At 42.6% G+C, this 20061-nt stretch overlaps 1 protein-coding gene across 3 annotated transcripts in view; it reads left to right on the plus strand.

Moving 5' to 3' along the window:
• The first annotated feature begins 8785 nt into the window (after positions 1-8785).
• TTBK2 (tau tubulin kinase 2) overlaps positions 8786-20061 on the plus strand; it is a 212710-nt gene continuing 201434 nt past the window's right edge. For 2 of the 3 annotated variants that reach the window (XM_074955633.1, XM_074955634.1), the window contains exon 1: positions 8786-9225. The gene's annotated coding sequence lies outside the window, so the exon portion shown is untranslated. The remainder of the gene's footprint in view (positions 9226-20061) is intronic. The other variant, XM_074955636.1, reaches the window with a different exon arrangement.

Consider the following 20061-nt stretch of genomic DNA (forward strand, 5'->3'; position numbering starts at 1 on the left):
AAAAACACAGTAAAAAAACTAAAAAAAGAGCCACCATGGCTTAACCGTGTAAAAGAAGCAGTGAGAGATAAAAAGGCATCTTTTAAAAAGTGGAAGTCAAATCCTAGTGAGGTAAATAGAAAGGAGCATGAACATTGCCAAATTAAATGTAAAAATATAATAAGAAAAGCCAAAAAGGAGTTTGAAGAACAGTTAGCCAAAAACTCAAAAGGTAATAAGAAAATGTTGTTTAAGTACATCAGAAGCAGGAAGACTGCTAAACAAACAACCAGTGGGGCCCCTGGAGAATCGAGGTACAAAAGGAGCACTTAAAGATGATAAAGTAATCGCAGAGAAACTAAATGAATTCTTTGCTTCAGTCTTCATGGCTGAGGATGTTAGGGAGATTCCCAAACCTGAACCGTCTTTTTTTAGGTGACAAATCTGAGGAATTGTCACAGATTGAAGTATCACTGGAGGAGGTTTTGGAATTAATTGAGCAACTTAACAGTAACAAGTCACCGGGACCAGATGGCACTCACCCAAGAGTTCTGAAAGAACTCAAATGTGGAATTGCGGAACTAGTAACTACGGTTTGTAACCTGTCCTTTAAATCAGCTACTGTACCCATGACTGGAAGATAGCTAATGTAACGCCAATATTTAAGAAGGGCTCTAGAGGTGATCCTGGCAATTACAGACCGGTAAGTCTAACATCAGTACCAGGCAAATTAGTTGAAACAATAGTAAAGAATAAAATTGTCAGACACATAGAAAAGCATAAATTGTTGCACAAAAGTCAAAATGGTTTCTGTAAAGGGAGATCATGTCTTACTAATCTATTAGAGCTCTTTGAGAGGGTCAACAAACATGTGGACAAGGGGGATCCAGTGGACGTAGCGTACTTAGATTTCCAGAAAGCCTTTGACAAGGTCCCTCACCAAAGGCTCTTACGTAAATTAAGTCATCATGGGATAAGAGGAAAGATCCTTTCATGGATTGAGAACTGGTTAAAAGACGGGGAACAAAGGGTAGGAATAAATGGTAAATTTTCAGAATGGAGAGGGGTAACTACTGGTGTTCTCCAAGGGTCAGTCCTAGGACCAATCCTATTCAACCTATTCATAAATGATCCGGAGAAAGGGGTAAACGGTGAGGTGGCAAAGTTTGCGGACGATACTAAACTGCTCAAGATAGTTAAGACCAAAGCAGAGTGTGAGGAACTTCAAAAAGATCTCACAAAACTAAGTGATTGGGCAACAAAATGGCAAATGAAATTTAATGTGGATAAATGTAAAGTAATGCACATTGGAAAAAAATAACCCCAACTATACATACAATATGATAGGGGCTAATTTAGCTACAACTAATCAGGAAAAAGATCTTGGAGTCATCATGGATCATTCTCTGAAGACGTCTATGCAGTGTGCAGCGGCAGTCAAAAAAGCAAACGGGATGTTAGGACTCATTAAAAAAGGGATAGAGAATAAGATGGAGAATATCTTATTGCCCTTATATAAATCCATGGTACGTCCACATCTTGAATACTGCATACAGATGTGGTCCCCTTATCTCAAGAAAGATATACTGGCATTAGAAAAGGTTCAGAAAAGGGCAACGAAAATGATTAGGGGTTTGGAATGAGGAGAGATTAAAGAGGCTAGGACTTTTCAGCTTGGAAAAGAGGAGACTAAGGGGGGATATGATAGAGGTATATAAAATCATGAGTGGTGTGGAGAAAGTGAATAAGGAAAAGTTATTTACTTGTTCCCATAATATAAGAACTAGGGGCTACCAAATGAAATTAATGGGTAGCAGGTTTAAAACAAATAAAAGGAAGTTCTTCTTCACTCAGTGCACAGTCAACCTGTGGAACTCCTTGCCTGAGGAGGTTGTGAAGGCTAGGACTATAACAGGGTTTAAAAGAGACCTGGATAAATTCATGGAGGTTAAGTCCATTAATGGCTGTTAGGATGGATAAAGAATGGTGTCCCTAGCCTCTGTTTGTCAGAGGGTGGAGATGGATGGCAGGAGAGAGATCACTAGATCATTACCTGTTAGGTTCACTCCCTCTGGGGCACCTGGTAGTGGCCACTATCGGTAGACAGGATACTGGGCTGGATGGACCTTTGGTCTGATTCAGTATGGCTGTTCTTATGTTCCTGTCCTGTAAAACGGGATTACTGCTACTTACATTTATAAAACTTTTTGGGATCCTTGGATGGGAGACTTGTTATTAAATAAAATAAGTGATTTACAATTGAAGTGCAAGGACCTATTTGCAATGTTGTGCTTATTTCTCACAGTTGCACAAACTAGTAAATTATATTGCCTTCTCACACACTAGCCCTGCTAAACTTTTTATTCCTTCCTTTACTTATAACTTTCAATAGTAACATATGTTACAATGAAGTTTTGACAGATGAACCTTTGGGCATTTGCTACAATTAATGGCATTTATCCTCTTGGCTCTCCATCTGAAGCTCTGATCCTCAGCACTTGACTTCCCTCTCCTTTCAATTTGTAGCCAAGTGAGCTCTTGAATATAGCATTAAGACATGACAAGGCATGTTTTATTAGTCTGCTTCATGCCTTTGGCCACCAGAGACGTTTATTAATCTTCAGCACATATACAGGTTTTCCATCTTCAAAGTGTTTTGCAAACGTTAACTAATAAAACATTCCCAGTTGTGCCGCAAGGTTGCTATTATAGGACTACCGCATCTTAGAACATTTAATAAAAAAAAAATGTAAATAGAGTCTCTTGTTTTTGAGTACACCTTTCCTAACAAAGAGGGAAATAAGGAAAAATAGCAGAGGTGGTGGTGGTGGGACTTGTTTGTTTTTTGCACTCAGTTTGCAAGTAAAAAGATGCTTTGTTTTGTTGCCAGCCCTGCCAGCTCCATTTGAGATTTGAAAGTCAAGCTAGATTCTCTCATTCCTAAGCATTATAGCACGGAATAAAGATTAAGCAGATCAAATGTTGTCCTCTGTTAAATCTGTGTAACTTGATTGTCTTCAGATTATACCCTCGGTGACCCCTGCACAATCTCAATACTGCCAATAGGTTTGCACAGGTGTAATTGATTTGGTACTTAGTAATCAATTCTGTTGATCATGCACAAACAGGAACAGACTCCAGCTCTCCCTCTCTCTTAGCTATGTTTATTGGCTTTGTAGGCCTAACAGGAGTAAAGAGCAGTTAAAAATTAGTTTTGTCACTAAAATTAGCAGATGTGATAGAAGGAGCTGATCTACTGAGTAAGAGGGTGTCTTTTTCAGAGAAGTGCATTTTACATTTTTGGACTTCTTTGTAAAATAGTTGTATTCCAGACAGTACCTGAACATTTCTCTACATGTATTCCCCACTTGGGTCTCACCTTGAATTTGAAGAGCATTCCCTCCAAATGTCTTAAAGTTAAGTCCATTAATTTAATTCCTTTCTGTATTGCAATATATCTAGATGTCATGCTGGTTTCTGATCTCTATCACTTTTGGCTGGAATTAGGGGTAATGACATGCTAGCAGAATACAAAGAAATATCTAAAGGGCTCAAAGGCAGGATTCTCTTGTGAGATGTTGCGGTATGTTTAAATCCTTTTAGATTATGTAGCAAGAATGGTTCTCTGAATGATAGTCTACTGATCTGTCAACATCCATATGTTGGTAGCTCACAATTAAGTTTGTGGCCTACATATTTCTCTCGGGGAAAAATGTGGGATACCAGTGTTAAGATCACCAGTATTGTTTCTGTTTGTCATGTGTTTGCCTCTCCCCCTATCTTTCTTACTTGGGTTTGGCTCTTCTATCCAGTCCTCCTTCGTAATGAGTTTTATCTTTGCAGGTGGCTCTATCTGTAAAGTGCTTCTCTGCCTGAGTGCAATTTTGTGGTGGTGGTGGCTGCTAGTGGCTATTATGGAGAGAAAGTATGTCAGGAAGTCAAGCTACATTTGCTGAGCAAGTAACCCCACAAAGGCCTGCCCCTTGCGTTCATCATAGTAAACTACAGATGCTGAACCTAACAAAAACCCATGGCTTGAAATCAGTCCAAAAAGTTGGAAGTCCTGAGCTGATGACCACAGACACCCTGTCTAGACAGGTAAAAAGATGCTTTTTTTCAATGGCGCAAGCTTAACTTGATTGAAATTCCACTTAACACCGAGGTAGGCACATTTCAGTGCCTTTAGCTTGATTTTAGTATGTCAACCTGTGGAGAGACTGCACCCACCTCTTGCCTCTTTACTGGCCGTGAAATGGAAACTCATTAGGCAGGAAGTTCTGAAGTGGGAGCTGATCTGTGGGAAGGGAGTTTGTGGGGTTCCAAGCCTTCCTGATTGTAGATGGAGCTACACGGGCACCTGATGGAAGAAGAATGATCCAAGCTTCTATCTATCTTCTGTTTGCAGTACATTCCCCCTCTCTGCCAATGTGGCACAGAGAAAAAAGAGGGAGAACATATCACATCCATCCACTAGTGCAATTCTAGGGGAAATGTAATGGCTCTATAAATTCTCTCTCACTTCTTGGAGCTTTCTAGCGAGGTTTGTGGGAGGGCAGGATAGTTGGGAGCACAAAAGTTGTTCTCTTAACTCTTTCATGTTCTGTATATGAGTACATACACACTTATTCTCTTAAATCTGGCTGGCTGTGGGTATGCTTCGGGACACGGACTCCTTTCAGATATGTTATTGCCTTGTCTCAGTTCTCTTCCCTAGGCCATATCCCACCACACAAGATAATGCAATGACACATCACAGGACATCAACACCCATAGTGACATACAACCATCAACACAGGTGAGCTCCACCTCCTCCTATTTTAATAGTCTTCATCCACTGAAACGCCCAACAATTGTGATAGTTCCCCTCCCTGTTGGAAAACTAGGCCATATTTTCTCCTGGCTTAATCTCATTGACTTGTGAGGAGTTACACCAGCAAAGAATTGGGCCATTGTCTGTCCTTCTTCCCCAGGTGAAATTCTCCCCACCCAGCATCTAGGCCTTCGCTGAGAAAGAAGTGCAATTTGCCAAGCAGAGTGAACTTGGTCACTTTATACAAAAACATGACATTCTGGGAATAATTTAGAATTAAAAATGTAAACAAAACAATGCAGTGTTTTGGAACAACAAAAGTGATATGATGGTTATAGGAAGAAAAGAGACATTCCTAAACAGTTTACAAGCATAGGGAGAGTAAATTACAAATGTGCACAGTAAAATCCACTATAGTTTGCATAATGTTTATAGCAGTAATAGACTGAGACCCACAATACATCTGAAATTAGAATCTAGAAAGACAACTAGTATTTTTGACAATTTCTTGCACAAATTAACAAATTGAGAAGTTTCTATCTTGTTTTTCCCATTTCATAATCTCTGTGAATGTAAAATCAGTAGGTAGTAAAAGAAAGTTCAAATATGAATGAATAGCAGTAGTGGAAACTGGATCACCTTTTCTTTGCATGGACTAGTACTAGTTAAGGTTAGGTAAAGTGAGCTGATGAATTCACAGCCAAGTTAGCATTAGCTAGAGTTCTCAAGCCACTGGTTAGCAAATTATCTGTGCTACTGACTCTGTCACTGCAGCTTAAGATCCCCCTTTTCCAGCTCTTCCAGAACCTTCTCCTAAGGTTCTGGCTGCACTTTTCCCCACATCTTCTGATCTATGTACACCCTGTCCGTGGCTCCATGAAGTTGTGAGACCTCATCGACCTCCTCATCAACCTCCTCCTGGTGCTGACCAAAATGGCCATCTAAAATACCAGGAGAAGGATGCTGGATAAGGGGGTGTTCTGCGACTATGGGGCCTACCTCTGTTCCTCTCTAGGCTCAGGTATCTGGGCAGAGGTCCTCTGGGCCACATCTGCTGGCTCCCTGGACACCTTTTGAGGAGCAGTGGGTGCTGTCCAAGGTTCTTTGCTCGGTGTCCCTTTCCTGATTTTTGTACCTGTGACACTCACATTATTGTTATTCATTAGTTGTCCCCCGTAATTATTTGAACTCTGGGTCCAGTAGCTTCTCCCTTCAGTCTGGGGGAGGGGCCTTCAGACACAGATTTCAATAGGTGCAGCTTAAGATCTGTTTAAACAACTCATCATTTCTGGCAGATAGATATAGAAGTGGAACTAACCTCAATTATCTTTGATTTTATTAATTTAAAAGGCTGCATGACAAACTTGGATATGCAGCATACAATAACTAGACTAGGGCAGTAATGCACATTGCTGTGACTAAACATCAGACTATGGCTATGTTTTCACTGGAAAAAGAGGTAAGTTTTTACATCAAGATAACTAAATCGAGTTACACTCTGCTATTCTAATCCTGGGCCTGCTACTTTCATAGCTTGGGCATCTCTTGAGCAATCCATCTATTGATTTCAGTGTCGATTTTTCTGGAGGACCAGTAGACCAACATACTCGCTCTTCTGTTTTAAACTTTAGAAAAATTTCAACTGGAAATTTCAAAACAGGTCCTTTTATCTTCCTTCTCTTTAAGGGAAGTAGGAGACTTAGGTTCTACTTTCAAGTCTCCTGCAGTCTGAAACACTGCTCAAGTCACTTAAACCATCCAGTTTTCCCACCTGTACAATGGGGATCATACTGACCTAGCATTCAGGACAGTTGTGAGGCTAAATTAATGTATGTAAAGTGTTTTGAAATCCTTCCTATAGACCAGTGTGAAGTATTATTGTTAAGGACACAACTTATTTGACCACACAATTGCCAACTGTTGCATGAGGTAGTGAGTACTATCAGTTTCTGTGCTTCAGTAATGCCATGTAAATATAAATAAAAACACAAATGTGTAGAGAATTAAATGTACAAAAAGTAAATATAAAAATAAATACACACCCTACTCCAAGTAGAACTCTTTACTCTGCTTTTATTGATTTTATCTGGAAGGTGCACAGGTACTGTAGTGATGGATGGCATTATAAAACCCTGAGATAGAAAGGTTAGAATCTCTAATTTGAGTAGCATATGTACACAATATAGTACAGATATGAATAATATGCATGGGGAAATAAGTGGGATTGATCCTGAAAATGAATGGAAGTAATTTTGCAAAGGCTACTACCTATATTTTTGGGAGGAATTTGGAGAGAAAGTCGTGGTTTGACATGTGAGATGAGGAAGAAGCAGGTTACTCCAGCCTCCCTATACAGGGGGGAGGGCACAATCTAAAGGGGAGGATACGTGACCCTCCCCCTTCCCCCATGTGTCTCCTCTGACCACCACTGCCCCATAGCACCCACCTAGGGGCCGCCACCCTCTCTCTGCCCCACCAGAGTTACCTGCGGGGCTGTGTAGGGGGTGGGGTCTGTTCTTCCACTATGCTCCCTCCCTGCAGATGTTCAGCTCCTGTCCCTGCCAGCCAGGCCTCAGTGGGGAGCAGGACTGAGCCACTTCTCAAATGACTGAAGGTGGTTGCCCTGGGTCACTGCTCTGTGCAGTGTGGCGACTGCCTGCAAGAGCCAGGCTGGGAAGGTGGTGGCATCAGGAATGGGCCACCCTTTCTGCTCTCTGCCCAGGCCTGGCTGCTGGGCACAGGAGCTGAGCAAGCCGGAAACATAGGGGGGAAAATGCCGGCTTGCTTGGCCTTGTCCCCGACTCAGTTGCCTCCTAGCCAGGCTCTCTGAAGCAGCTGCTGCGCTGCACAGAGCAGTGACCCAGAGCAGCCTGCGCGAAAAGCGGCTGCTCCTGCCCTGTTCACTCTGCAGCTGGGCCTGCCTTCCACGGAGAGCGGCATAGGGAGCTTGGGGGCAGACGCAGCAGAAGAAGGACAGAGCCCTTCCCCTTCCCTGCCCCCGGCTAAGCAGCAATTGGTGGGGGTACTTGACCCTGTATGTCCCTCCGCGCCTCACCTATGGAATGTTCTACGATAAGGTTAAGGGCTCATCAGTGTTGGAGAGATGGAGCCTTCTTTGAGGCTGGGCCAGAAATACAGAAGGAACTCCCATAGGAGCCAAGAACCGTCACAAACCTCACCACAAAGTTCAAGGTGCACTCTTGAGCCTTCCTTTACTATAAACACAGAGCAGCGTGTACCTAGAGAAAACCACACCCCCCCCACGCCTCCCGGCAGACGCAGGTGGACATGGAGAACAAACTAACTACATGGAACAGCTGTAAGTCATGTCTCTTAGAGCCTGGCTTCACTGCGGCGTTAGCGCGAAGCGTCATTCGACAGCTGCAGCTAACCGCACTCCTGTGCGTCCACACGCACCTCTAGCCGAGGTTAAGCGATGTTTTACCCTCAGCTGGCCGGCTGCTCAGGGAGTGCAGGCTGGAGCTGGATGCTGCTGAGGGTGGAGCTAGCAATGCACTGGGGACGCAGCGACTCCCCTGATCCACTGCTGCTCTCACGCGACCGAGGGGAACCAGAGCCCGGGCTGCAGAGGCGCGATGCTCCAAATGCACCCACGGGAAGGCGCTTGCACGCGGCGGTGACGAGCGCGGTATGTGACCCTGCACGGAACAGAGAGCACCTCACTCCGCCTGGGTAAGTCACAGGAAATCAGGATTCCCGCCCCCTAGCCCTGGGCTTTAACTAGCATCTCCCGCTTCCTTCAACAGCTCAGGAGAAGAAACGCCTCCCAGCCACGCATTTCCTCTGCAGCGGCAGCCGGAAAACTACACTACCCAGAATGCATTTTTTCCGTGCGCATGCGTGCAGATCATTGTGACTCTGTTAACTGGTTACCGCTGCTCTCAAGCAAACCTGAAGACAGCGGTATTTCCAAGGTACGCCCTCCTTTCATCATCATGATAATCCTGTCAGCCAATCGGCGGGCGAGAAGCTCGGCAGCCGTCAAATCAACGCCCGGCGTGACTGCAGCTGGGCGGTGCTCTCAGCGACGACAGGCTAGTTGGCGCTCGGAGAGAGGGGGGAGTTTATTGCGACGGTAGCGAGAGCAGTCGGGTCCGGCGGGGACTGCAGCAGGCATGGGAGAGGCGGAAGAGAAGAGGTTAACCCTGCTGGGGCGGGACACGGGCCCCGCAGCACCCCACTAGCACTCCTTGCCTCGCGGCCCTGGTCACCCCTCCCGGCGGTCCCCCTCCCGGCACGGCAGTCGCCATAGAGACCACACGCGATGGGCAGCGGGCTGAGCCGGGGCCCGCGGCGCTAGCCCTGACTGCAGCTAAGGGGCGGCAGGGGCGCTCTCGCCGCAGGCGTTAACCCTGCCCCCGCCGTCCGACTCGCCCCGTCGGGGAGTCGCCGCCGCCGGCTGGGCCACGTTCCAGGTGAGAGCCACCCCCGAGGCTCAGACGGTCTAGAGCTGCCCGCCGCTGGGCCCCGCCGCCTCGCTGTGGTGGTGGTGGTGGGGTTATTTATGGCTGGTTCTTTGTCTCCACGCAGGGCACTGCGGGGCGGGCGGGATGCCTAGGGAGTTGGAAATATCCCAGCATCATTCGCCGGCGCATCCCTAGGCGGCTGGCGACTGGGGCCGGGAGGCGAGAGGGACCATTCGGGATGGGTCGCGCCGGAGCTAGGGGGGAAGTGTAATTTGTGCGTGTGCCCGCTAACGGGTAATAACCGGTGACATAGGGGTGATGAGCGCTACGGGGCAGGGGAGGAACCTTCCGGGCTACAGCAAGATAAGATCCCGTTGCTAGATCATTTCCCGACTGCTTGCAGACTGACTACGAGTGACGGAAGGGTTTTTGCGGCATAAAAGCACTTTGGGTCGTTAGGATGAGAGGTGCTGTTATATACTGTCAAACGATTATTACTGAAATCTTAATTATGGTGTAATGCTGATGGTATAAAAGGTGCACAGAATGGGATGCTACAGGACACTCTCTGAAAGATAGTGCTATTACAGCACACTAGCACAGATTGTGTAGATTGGACAGGGAAGAATAGTTGCCCCTGTATTTGATATAAGGTCACCAGATATGCTGGAATCCAGCAGCGTTACTCTCCACCTTGGCCTTTCTACTCTGAAGTTAAATTTATAGGCACATGATTATGTTCTTTACTTTCTCTTACTAGACGAGGATACACATTATTAGCAGATACTTGTCAATTGATGTTGAAACAGCCAAGTTTATAATAGATCTTGACTGTTTCCTTTTCTTGTACAAATATGCTGTGTGTGTTTGTATACATATATTATATACATGTGTGGGCAAGGATGGATGGAGAATCTGTCTGGTGTCTGTCATATTAAGCACTGGAGACATTAACAGCAGTTGCATCAATATATGAATACAAATATGAGATATGCCTCAGTAGGCCATAGTTGTAATAAACAAACAAAAATCTAATATGGGAGGGGCCTTTTAAAAATACTATTTTTATTCACCACCAGTAGTATTTAATGATATAAGAAAATATATTATTTCTGAAAGTATAGATGAGGGTTGAAAGCTGTGTTACAGCATCCTTGCACTTCTGTTATCACAAGAGAGCAAAAGCAGTGGGAGGACAAAGATTGGTATGGAATTACTAACCTTGAGGGTATATGCTGTGGCAATAGGAAACACTCTTCAGTGTAGACAGAGATGGATTTAAAAATTCTGATCAACTATTGTATGTCAATTGGAAGAACAAAAGAAGTGGCATGTTTATAGCTTAACCTCTTCTATACAACGCATGGTATTTATGGTGAAGGTATTTATGTGAAATGTGTGAAACAGATTATAGTGAAGACATTTCTTATGCAGACAATGTACATGGACAAACAGTATTTTAAATTAACAAGCTGCTTTTATTTTCATGAGAGAAATTTATTAAGTGCCTTGATAAATTTGTTGCTAGATATATTTTTTAATATTAAGAAATGAAGTCCTGTAAAAACCTCAGAATGAGTGGAGATGCTGAAGTTGAGCAGTGAAGTTGCAGTATCAGAATAATTTAAAGACAGTAAGATATATTCATTATGGGGGGGGGTACGTGCAAAGAACATTGTATTGATTATTGTCTAGTTTAATACCTCTTAAATACAGTTAGCATTGAAATGAATGAATGAATTCTATGTTGCAGATTTTCCAAAAGCTTAGGGTTTTTTTTGTTTTTTTTTTTTAATAAATCTTCTGTAGGCAATGTTGTGTCTTTGTTGGGGTGTATCTAGGTGTGTGTTAATTCGTTTTTGCTACAGTACTTGAGACAACAAGAGGTTAAAGGTGATATGATCCTGCAAATTTTTTTGTGTCTGCAGTAGCATTGACTCTCAACAGTGAAACGTGGGACAAATATATTCAATATTCTATGTAGCTCAGTACAGAATCTTTTCACATCTTGATAATGGCTTCTCAGGATTATACAGTGAAATGCCCTAGTAATGTATTTGAGTAAGCAAAGTACTAAGTCTTAAAGTTAGCGTTTTATTCTAGAGGTAGTCTTGTTAACATCCGTTCGATTTGTAAAGGATGAGCGAAGTGATTTGTAATGTGTATAAAAGAGTGACTATGTACTTATTGCTAATGCTTTTTATTTGGCTTTCACAAAGTTATTTTTGGCACAGTGTATCTAAATACTGTGTATATGATGGAAATGTATTATTAGCTTTCTTCAGAAAACATTTTCCATTTTTATTTTGATTTGCTTCAGATCTGCTACTGTGTACTTGGTAGCCACTGTGTCTTTAACCTCTTTGTGGTATTTTGGAAGCAATAGGGGGTTAGGCAGAGAAATTCAGACAGATGGAAAATGTGTGAGAATGGAAGCCCATGAGACATTAATCAGGTCTGATGGAGTCATAGTACTGCATGTTACATTTTCTGTTAAATTGTAACACTACAGTTTTCAGGCCACAGAGGGCTATATGTATACTAAAATAAAAGTTTGAATGTTTTTTTCTAAAAGGAAAAGAGTTTTCCTTATCCATAACCATATTTTAACTTCTATAGCAAAAAAAGTATAGAGAGCCCTGATACAGCCAATTATTTTTGTATATACAATATTAAACATCCATTTGGAATGTATAAAGTACAATACAAGATAAAATGAATATTGTTGATTGCATCTCCTGTTAAACTAAGACTTGATCCTACTGTAAGAATATACTGACAATTCTAAAGCTGGTCTTCTGTACAGTTTCTGTGTATTTCCATTTTCTGGATCATTATCACCTTCTCTTGCTCTCTTAAACCACTATTCAAAACTGTGTAGAATCTGGTTAAAGGGGCAGAGAGACAGCTGCAGATTCAATTTAAGACAATACTATTATTTGCAATCTCAGAGGGATGCCTGGTATATGAACCAGCCAGCCACTATTCCTCCTCCCCTTCCCAACTCTTGAGAAACACACTCTCCTCCAGTGACAGGGAAACCAGCCCCTTCTATTTGCTGTCACAAATAAACCAGGAACCTAACAGGCCATTCAAAATTTATCGCGTTTAATAGACAATTTACTAATCATACAAGAGTTAGTTTTCAGAATCCGTTGATTACAAATTGCACACTAAAAGATCCAAGAACTGTAGATTATGCTTTGGTTAAAAATGGCTTGCCATCAACCAGACAATGTATTGATTTTTTCTTGGCATTAGTGGTGAAAGAGATTTGTTCATCAGATTAAAATGAAATATATATATTTACCTCTTTTAACTGGGGAGAATATTAACATAGGAATTAAAGATCTGACTTATCTTTCATAATTTTTTTTATCTATTGCATTTCACTCAGTTTAGAGAATGAAACTAGACAGGATAATTTAATTTCTTACGTGCCAGTCCTGTTCTTTATTGGTTGGACTGTGTATGCTGCAGGACAACATTTAACAAAAGTTTTCATTGAAAATCTTGAACACCACATAATGTTAATAGTATTTTTTTAAACAAAATTTAGGCCTAAACATTTTTTACACCATCCTTGTGATGCCCCTACATATTCCTTCTCTCAAAACATCACCCAACCTTTTACTTGGTCTAAGTTTATAATCAAACCCTTCAGGATGTGTGTGTTTTGTTTTTTAAATTGCCAGAATTCTCCGACTTTTGATAAATGTATACACTGTCTACTTGACAGCTTCTTCCACCCCGTTTATTAAAAAAATTGTGGTGTGTGCTGAACCCCATTACACTTTTCATCCTGAGCTAGGTATGGAGTGTGGTATGCTCATAAGAGAACACAATACATACTGTTATGACTGAGCTGGATGAAACCTTGTTATGGGCTGAGTTAAAAAACCTCAGTGAGGTTGAAGGATTTGAATGCACACATCAGTTAGCATAACTGTAGGGAGAAGTTAATAACAAACCCCCAACTAAAAAGGAGTTTTAGGCTGGGTGGATCGAGGGGTTTTTGCTTGAGTATTGTTTTGGGGTAAAGTGTTTGGGACTGTAAGCTAAGAAACTGTTCTTGTGTTCCTCCTGCATTTGGAGAAGTAAGACTGTGCACATTACTTGTAAATAAACAAGATTGCATCAAAGAAAATATGGGACTCTATTTTCAGTTTCTGCCCCCTGTTCGAACATTCCCATGGCCTCAAACTTTGATGAGCTGTTCCAGTTCAAAAGGGACAACACTACTAATAATATTTGATGTTGGGATCTCCTATTCTCACATTATGTCTGGTTCTGAATAATAAGAGCTGGAATCACAGAAAGGTGGATGCCAGAAAATGGTATAACTTACCCAGGGCAGCTGGATTGTTCTGGGTCTTAAATGAGGATATCATTGCTATTTTAAAAAAAAAAAAACAAACACAAACAAACCCCTTCTACTTTTTAAATAGTATTGGTGACTTTTGTGAGGAGTTAGATGTGAAACTGTTTTTGATATGATTGTCACCACAGAATCACATGACCTTGTTTGCCATGTGATAGTCTTCTCCTTAACATGTTCTCTCTGCACTAGAAATTCAGTTAATGCCAGTTTTGGTATCCTCATTTCTACTTAATGCTTTCAGAATGGTGAAAACTTTGTTAAAAGATTACTTGTGATTTTTACTGGTGGAGCACTCATTGCTATAGGTAACTTTAGAAATTATAAAATGCTGTACTGCTATTAGGGTTGTGTCATCATTATGCGATTTTTTTTTTTTTTTTAAAACTGATTCACTATCCCATAAAACGCTACTTTAGTTTTTTTTTTTTTTTTTTTTTTTTAAATTTACAAATGAAAAAAACTTGGTTCAGTCACTCTTTTTTAAGTCAACACCTGTATTGCTTTTAGCCTTTTTACTTGTCTAATTCAGATTACTTTGACTTTTAAAATCTATTGTTCTGTGATACATAAGGCCCTACCAAATTCACGACCATGGAAAACGTGTCATGGACTGTGAAATCTTGTCTCCCCCCCGTGAAGTCTGGTCTTTTGTGTGCTTTTACCCTATACTATACAGATTTAATGGGGGAAATCAGCATTTCTCAAACGGGGGGTCCTGACCCAAAAGGGAGTTGGAGGGGGGTCACAAGATTATTTTATCAGGGTCCTGATATTGCCACCATTACTTCTGTGCTTTCTTCAGAGCTGGGCAGCAGGAGAGTGGCAGCTGTTGCCTGGGCACTGAGCTCTGAAGGCAGCACCCTGCCAGCAGCAGCACAGAAGTAAAGGTGGCAATACCATACCATGCCATCCTTACTTCTGCACCGCTCCTGGTGGCGGCACAATACAATAAACACTTTAAAATGTAAGATGAATATTTAATATTTTTATTGTTCATTTCCTAAATATGGATTGCATGAAAGGCTGTAATGACTTTGAGGAAACTCTTCTTGTCTGTTAGATTAATAATGGGAGTAGGTTTGTGTGTGTGTGGTTTTTTTTGGCAGCTCAGCTGGTGAAAAAGAGCATCTCCTCTTGGACTAGGACTCTTCTATTATATAAGAAATTGTGTGACATGACTTCTTTTGCATTTTGAACAGTATGTTTGCAATACACAAATTGAACTACAGAGAAGGTCACCAAAAGACTTACATGTCATTTGGTCATCTAACAGCTGGACTCTTAGGTATACCGTTGTGGTCTAGGAGCAGTGCTGTGATAAATTAAATTTACATGGAAAGATTATTATTTGATGACTAGTTCTACTTTGTAGTTAACTTTTGATGATGGATACAGACTCTTCACCCATCTCATCCTAAACACTTTCTCACTGTTCATTCATAATTTTTTTTTTTAAAAAAAGGCCAGAAAGGAGACCATTGTGATAATCTAGTTTGAGCTGCAGAATGCAAGTCATAGGACTTCCCTGAATTAATTCTTGCTTCAGGTCCAATAACTGTGGTTGCACTAGGATATATCTTTTTGAAAAAAACATCTGATCTTGATTTTAAAAATTTCCAGTGATGGAGAATCCACCACAACCCTTGACAAGTTGTTCCAATTGTTAATTACCCTCACTGTTAAAATATTTGCATCTTGTTTGTAGTCTGACTTTGTCTATCTTCAGCTTCCAGACATTGGATCTGGTTATACCTTATGTCTGCTATGTAAGGATCTGAAGGAGGCAGGCCTAGAATCTGGGGCTGTGAGGACCCTTGGTCACTGACACTCCCTTGTCACCACCAGAAGAGACAGATGAAGCAGCACCTCACTAAACTTGAAAGGTCAGGTCATAGAGGAAGTCCTGTCAGTATATCCAAGGCCTAGAGTGCCTGATTGGCTTGCACTCATGACTTAAGCCAGGAAGTGACCTGGTTGGATTGTCCAAGCAACTGAGCAGACTTCCTGTTGCTGCCACATTGGACCCTTCTCTTTGCTTGTCTCCTGTGATCTGCATCCAGTCTTGTTCTTGGTTCCTGATCTGCTTCTGTCCTATTCTTGGTTCCTCCTGCCTTGCTCCAGCACCCAATCCTGGTTCCTGCCTTACTGCTGCTCCTTGTCTCATATCTGGTTCCTGCTGCTATGCCGCACTTTTGACCATTTGCTCTGATGTCTGACTCCAGCTGTGACCTCTTGATTTAACTTCTGATGCCGACTCTTGCTCTGATTATTAGACAAGAGTGCCTGTGTCCTGGTTCCAAACATGTTAAATTGAAGAGCCCTCTGTCATTAAATTTCTATTCCCCATTTAAGAACCTACAGTCTGTAGTCAAGTCACTCCTTAATTTTCTCTTGAAACTAAATAGATTCAGCTCCTTGAATTTCTCAGTATAAGGCATGTTTTCAATTCTTTAAACATTCTCATGGCTCTTTTAAATCCTCTCCAATTTTTCAACATCCTTCTTGAAATGTGGACACCAGAACTAGACATAGTATTCCAGCAGCGGTTGCACCATGCCAAACAAGAAGTAATATAATGGGGTGGCCAAATCGCGGCTCATGTGCCTCATGCGGCTCTTTTACAGTTAAAGTGCTTCTTGTGGTGCCCCCGCATACTCCTCTCATTCTCCATCTACCAGACTAGGGAGGCGGGAGCTCAGGGTTTCTGCCCTGCGGTGGGGCTAGGAGCTTCTGGCAGAGATGACTGGTGCCTGTTGAGAGTGGGGGGATACAATTTAAAGGTTTGTCCTCCCCCCAACAGCTTGAGTCATGCCCCCCAGGAATGCCCCCCCTCTTATCCTCAGTGGCCCCTCCCTGCAGTTCCCAAGTGCTAGCTCCATGGGGAGGCAGCCACAAACAGCTGGGAGCTGTGGGGAGGGGGCTGCTGCTTTAGCTCTGTGGGGAGAGGCAGCAGGAAAAGCAGAGGCTCTTCCTGAAAACTCCCAGCTGTTTGCCGCTGCCTCTCCCCACTGCAGCAGCTCCCAGCTTGCCTGCTCCAGCAGCTGCCATGCAGGGAGGGAGCCCTGTGGTACCATGTGATTGAGTGGGGCCAGCAAACCCTGTCAAAAATCTGTGGGGTATGTGACACCCCCCCCACCCCCCATGCCTCACTTTTGCTTGGCAGAGAAAGGGGTCTTGAGACTTCAGCACCTTGGGACATGCCTGCCGAGTCTTGGGGCTTCAGCCCTGTGGGGCGTGCCTGCTGGGGCACAGAGTTCCAGAAGGAACAGAGCAGAAGTCCCAAGCTCCTGCAGGTGTCTCCCATGCGGCTGAAGCCCTGAGGACCGCCCCTGCAGGGCTGAATCCCTGACAGGCTGCCCCAGCTCTCAAGCTTCTGAAGATTGTCATGTGCATCTCAGTGGGTCAGTAAGTTTAGCCACCCTGTAATATAACTTTCCCACTGTATATTCCTCTATTAATACATGGTAACAGGATGCTCTGCTCCTTTAAGGACCTGGGGCCAACTAGCACTGTTCAGTTGTCAGACTCAGCTCGGAAGTGTTCAGGTTATGCCTGGGAAGGGCTGAGAGAGGTCACTGGCAAGGAAGCTGTAGGAGGCAGTTTGGCTTCTTTGACTGGCCCTGAAGCAGAGGGAGAGGCGTAGAGTGAAGTGACTCTTGGCCCCTTTAGATTCTGTTGGTCAAGGGTTTTTGTGCATTTTTTTTTTTTTAATTAATAAACCAGGTCCTCACGGAACATCCTGAAACAGACTTTGACCTAGTATTAGTCTTTCCTGGAGTAAGGAGACAGGCCAGCAGCTTACATACATCCAAGGATCACACAAGGCCTTTTAGCCACATTATTACACTGGGAGCTCATGTGCAGTTGACTGTCCTCCATTACTCCCAAGTCTTTTTCAGGATCGCTGCTTCCTAGGATAAAGTCCCCATCCTGCAAGTGTGGCCTATATTTTTGTTCCTGCGTGTATGCCCTTACATTTGGCAATATTGAAATGCATATTGTTTGATTGCTTCCAGTTTACCAAGTGACCCAGATCACTCTGTATCAGTGGCCTATCCTCTTCATTATTCACCTCTCCCCCAATCTTTGGAGATGACAGAAACTTAAGTTATTAAGTAAAATATTAAATATCATAGGGCAAAGGACTGATCTGTATAGGGCCCCACTAGAAACAAACCCACTCGATGATTCCACATTTACAGTTACATTTTGAGACCTATTGTTAGCCAGTTTTGAATCGGTTTAATATTCACCATGTTAATTTTGTATCACGATAATTTCTTATTCAAATGCCTTATGTGAAGTCTTAAGTATATTGCATCAACACTATACTTTTATCAGCCAAACTCGTAATCTCCTCAAGAAGATAACATGTTATGTTGATAAAATCTATTTTGCATAATCTTATGTTGATTGCATTAACTAAATTACGCTCTTTTAATTCTTTATTAATCAAGGCTGGTATCAGCTGTTCCATTATTTAGCCAGAAATTGTTGTCAGTCTGACAGACCTATAATTACTTTGTTCATCTCGTTTACACTTTAGAACTAGTAAGACAGCGTTAGCTTTCTTCCAGTCCTCTGGAATTTCTTCGGAGTTCCAAGACTTATTAAAAATCAGGGCAGCTCTTTTAAAACTCTTGGATGCAAATTATCTGGACTTGCTGATTTAAAAATATCTTACTGATTCTTCATTATCATTATCATATGGTATGATATGGTAGCTTTTTCACAAAAACAGACCAGAAATATTTATTGCACTCATCTGCCTTTTCTGCGTTATTATTAACAGTTCTACCATTTCAGTCTAATAATGGACCAATACTGTTGCTAGCGTTCCTTTTTCCTGATATACATATGATTCCTTTTTATTGTCCTTAATTCTGCTGACCACAGATTTTTTTTTTCTGTGCTGCTTTGATCAGTGTCCTATAATTGACCTCTAAAAGGCAGCCTTTTTCTTGCTTATCCTCTTTTAGCAGAGTTATGTAGATATGATCTGCTATCTTGCATCTATTTTTTAAATGACTGTCTTGTTAATTTTTTTTTACTATCAGTAGTTTGTTTAATGATTAACAAACCCATCCTTCAATGCAAATTATCTTGTCAACTATTGCACTATGTCTGAGCTTCGCTATCTGAGTTTGAATAAAGTTATTAAAGAGCTGATAGCAAACCGACTTCAGCAGCACCTCTCTTGTGCTTTGGCTAGTATCTATCAGACTTCAGACCAGGTTATGATATGGGGATGGAATTGGAGGGTATCTCCTTTATCCTCATGGACAGAGGACAAACTTAATTGTTGATACTAGATAAGTGGTTCCCAAACTTGTTCCGCCGCTTGTGCAGGGAAAGCCCCAGGTTTGTTTACCTGCCGCGTCCGCAGGTTCGGCCGATTGCGGCTCCCAGTGGCCATGGTTCGCTGCTCCAGGCCAATGGGAGCTGCTGGAAGCGGCGGCCAGTAGCAAACCGCGGCCACTGGGAGCCGCGATCGGCCGAACCTGCGAACGCGGCAGGTAAACAAAACAGCCCGGCCTGCCAGAGGCTTTCCCTGCACAAGCGGCGGAACAAGTCTGGGAACCACTGTACTAGATGTATGTGTCTTCAATATCATTAGTCATGTGTTGCTGTTGATTTGCCTTCAAGAGGCCTATCAGGAATGGGATGAGTTGCACAAAGCTGGCTTTCCTGGTTTCTTTTGAATAGGTAACCTAAAATCATGATGAGTACCTCTTTTTCTCCTCAAGATCTCTGACTTTTGATGTCACTCAGAGTTCAGGTCTCTCACATTCTCTATTCAGTATAGGTCTGAATAGCAAGGGAGATCATGAGAATGTGTGGACTTCAGTAAGTTGACACCCAGTTCTACATCTTGTCTTCATCAAACATAGCCAGCGCTAATACTTGAATGTTCCGGTAGCTGAATGAGAGAAGTGTAAGAATGAAAAATAGTTGGCTTAAGCTGAGAAGGATGGAAGTATTGCTGGATGAAAGGAACTAGCTTTGAGGGACTAGCAAGAGCTCTTGCCTCATCTTCTATAGAGGGTATTTAATCGCCTTCCTGTGGTCAAGGTGATCTGGAGACCTGGGTACTCATCTTAAATCCTTGGCATTCAAATAGAAGCTGTAGTCAGGAATGCATTTTACCTTTCAGCCTTTTTTGCATCTCATTCTTTCGATCAAGATGTAGCCACAGCAATCCATGTCTTTATTGCCTCCAGGCTGAACTGCTGCAATAGGCCGCTTTTGTTATCCACAGGCCATGCAGCAATGGCAAATGATCCATCATGAAAAGGCTCATCTGTGCAATGTAGACTGATGAGCACCTCACATCTTTTTTGTGTATACCAGCTCCCCATCCAGTTCCAGATATTCTTTGAGGTGTCCTTATATTGTTGTTATTGTATATTATAATGTTTTCAGTCAGTTGTTGACAGGCTTTCTTAGAAACCATTTCTTGCTCC

This window comes from Natator depressus, chromosome 6 (genome assembly GCF_965152275.1).
Source record: "Natator depressus isolate rNatDep1 chromosome 6, rNatDep2.hap1, whole genome shotgun sequence".
Classification (NCBI taxonomy): Eukaryota; Metazoa; Chordata; order Testudines; family Cheloniidae; genus Natator; species Natator depressus.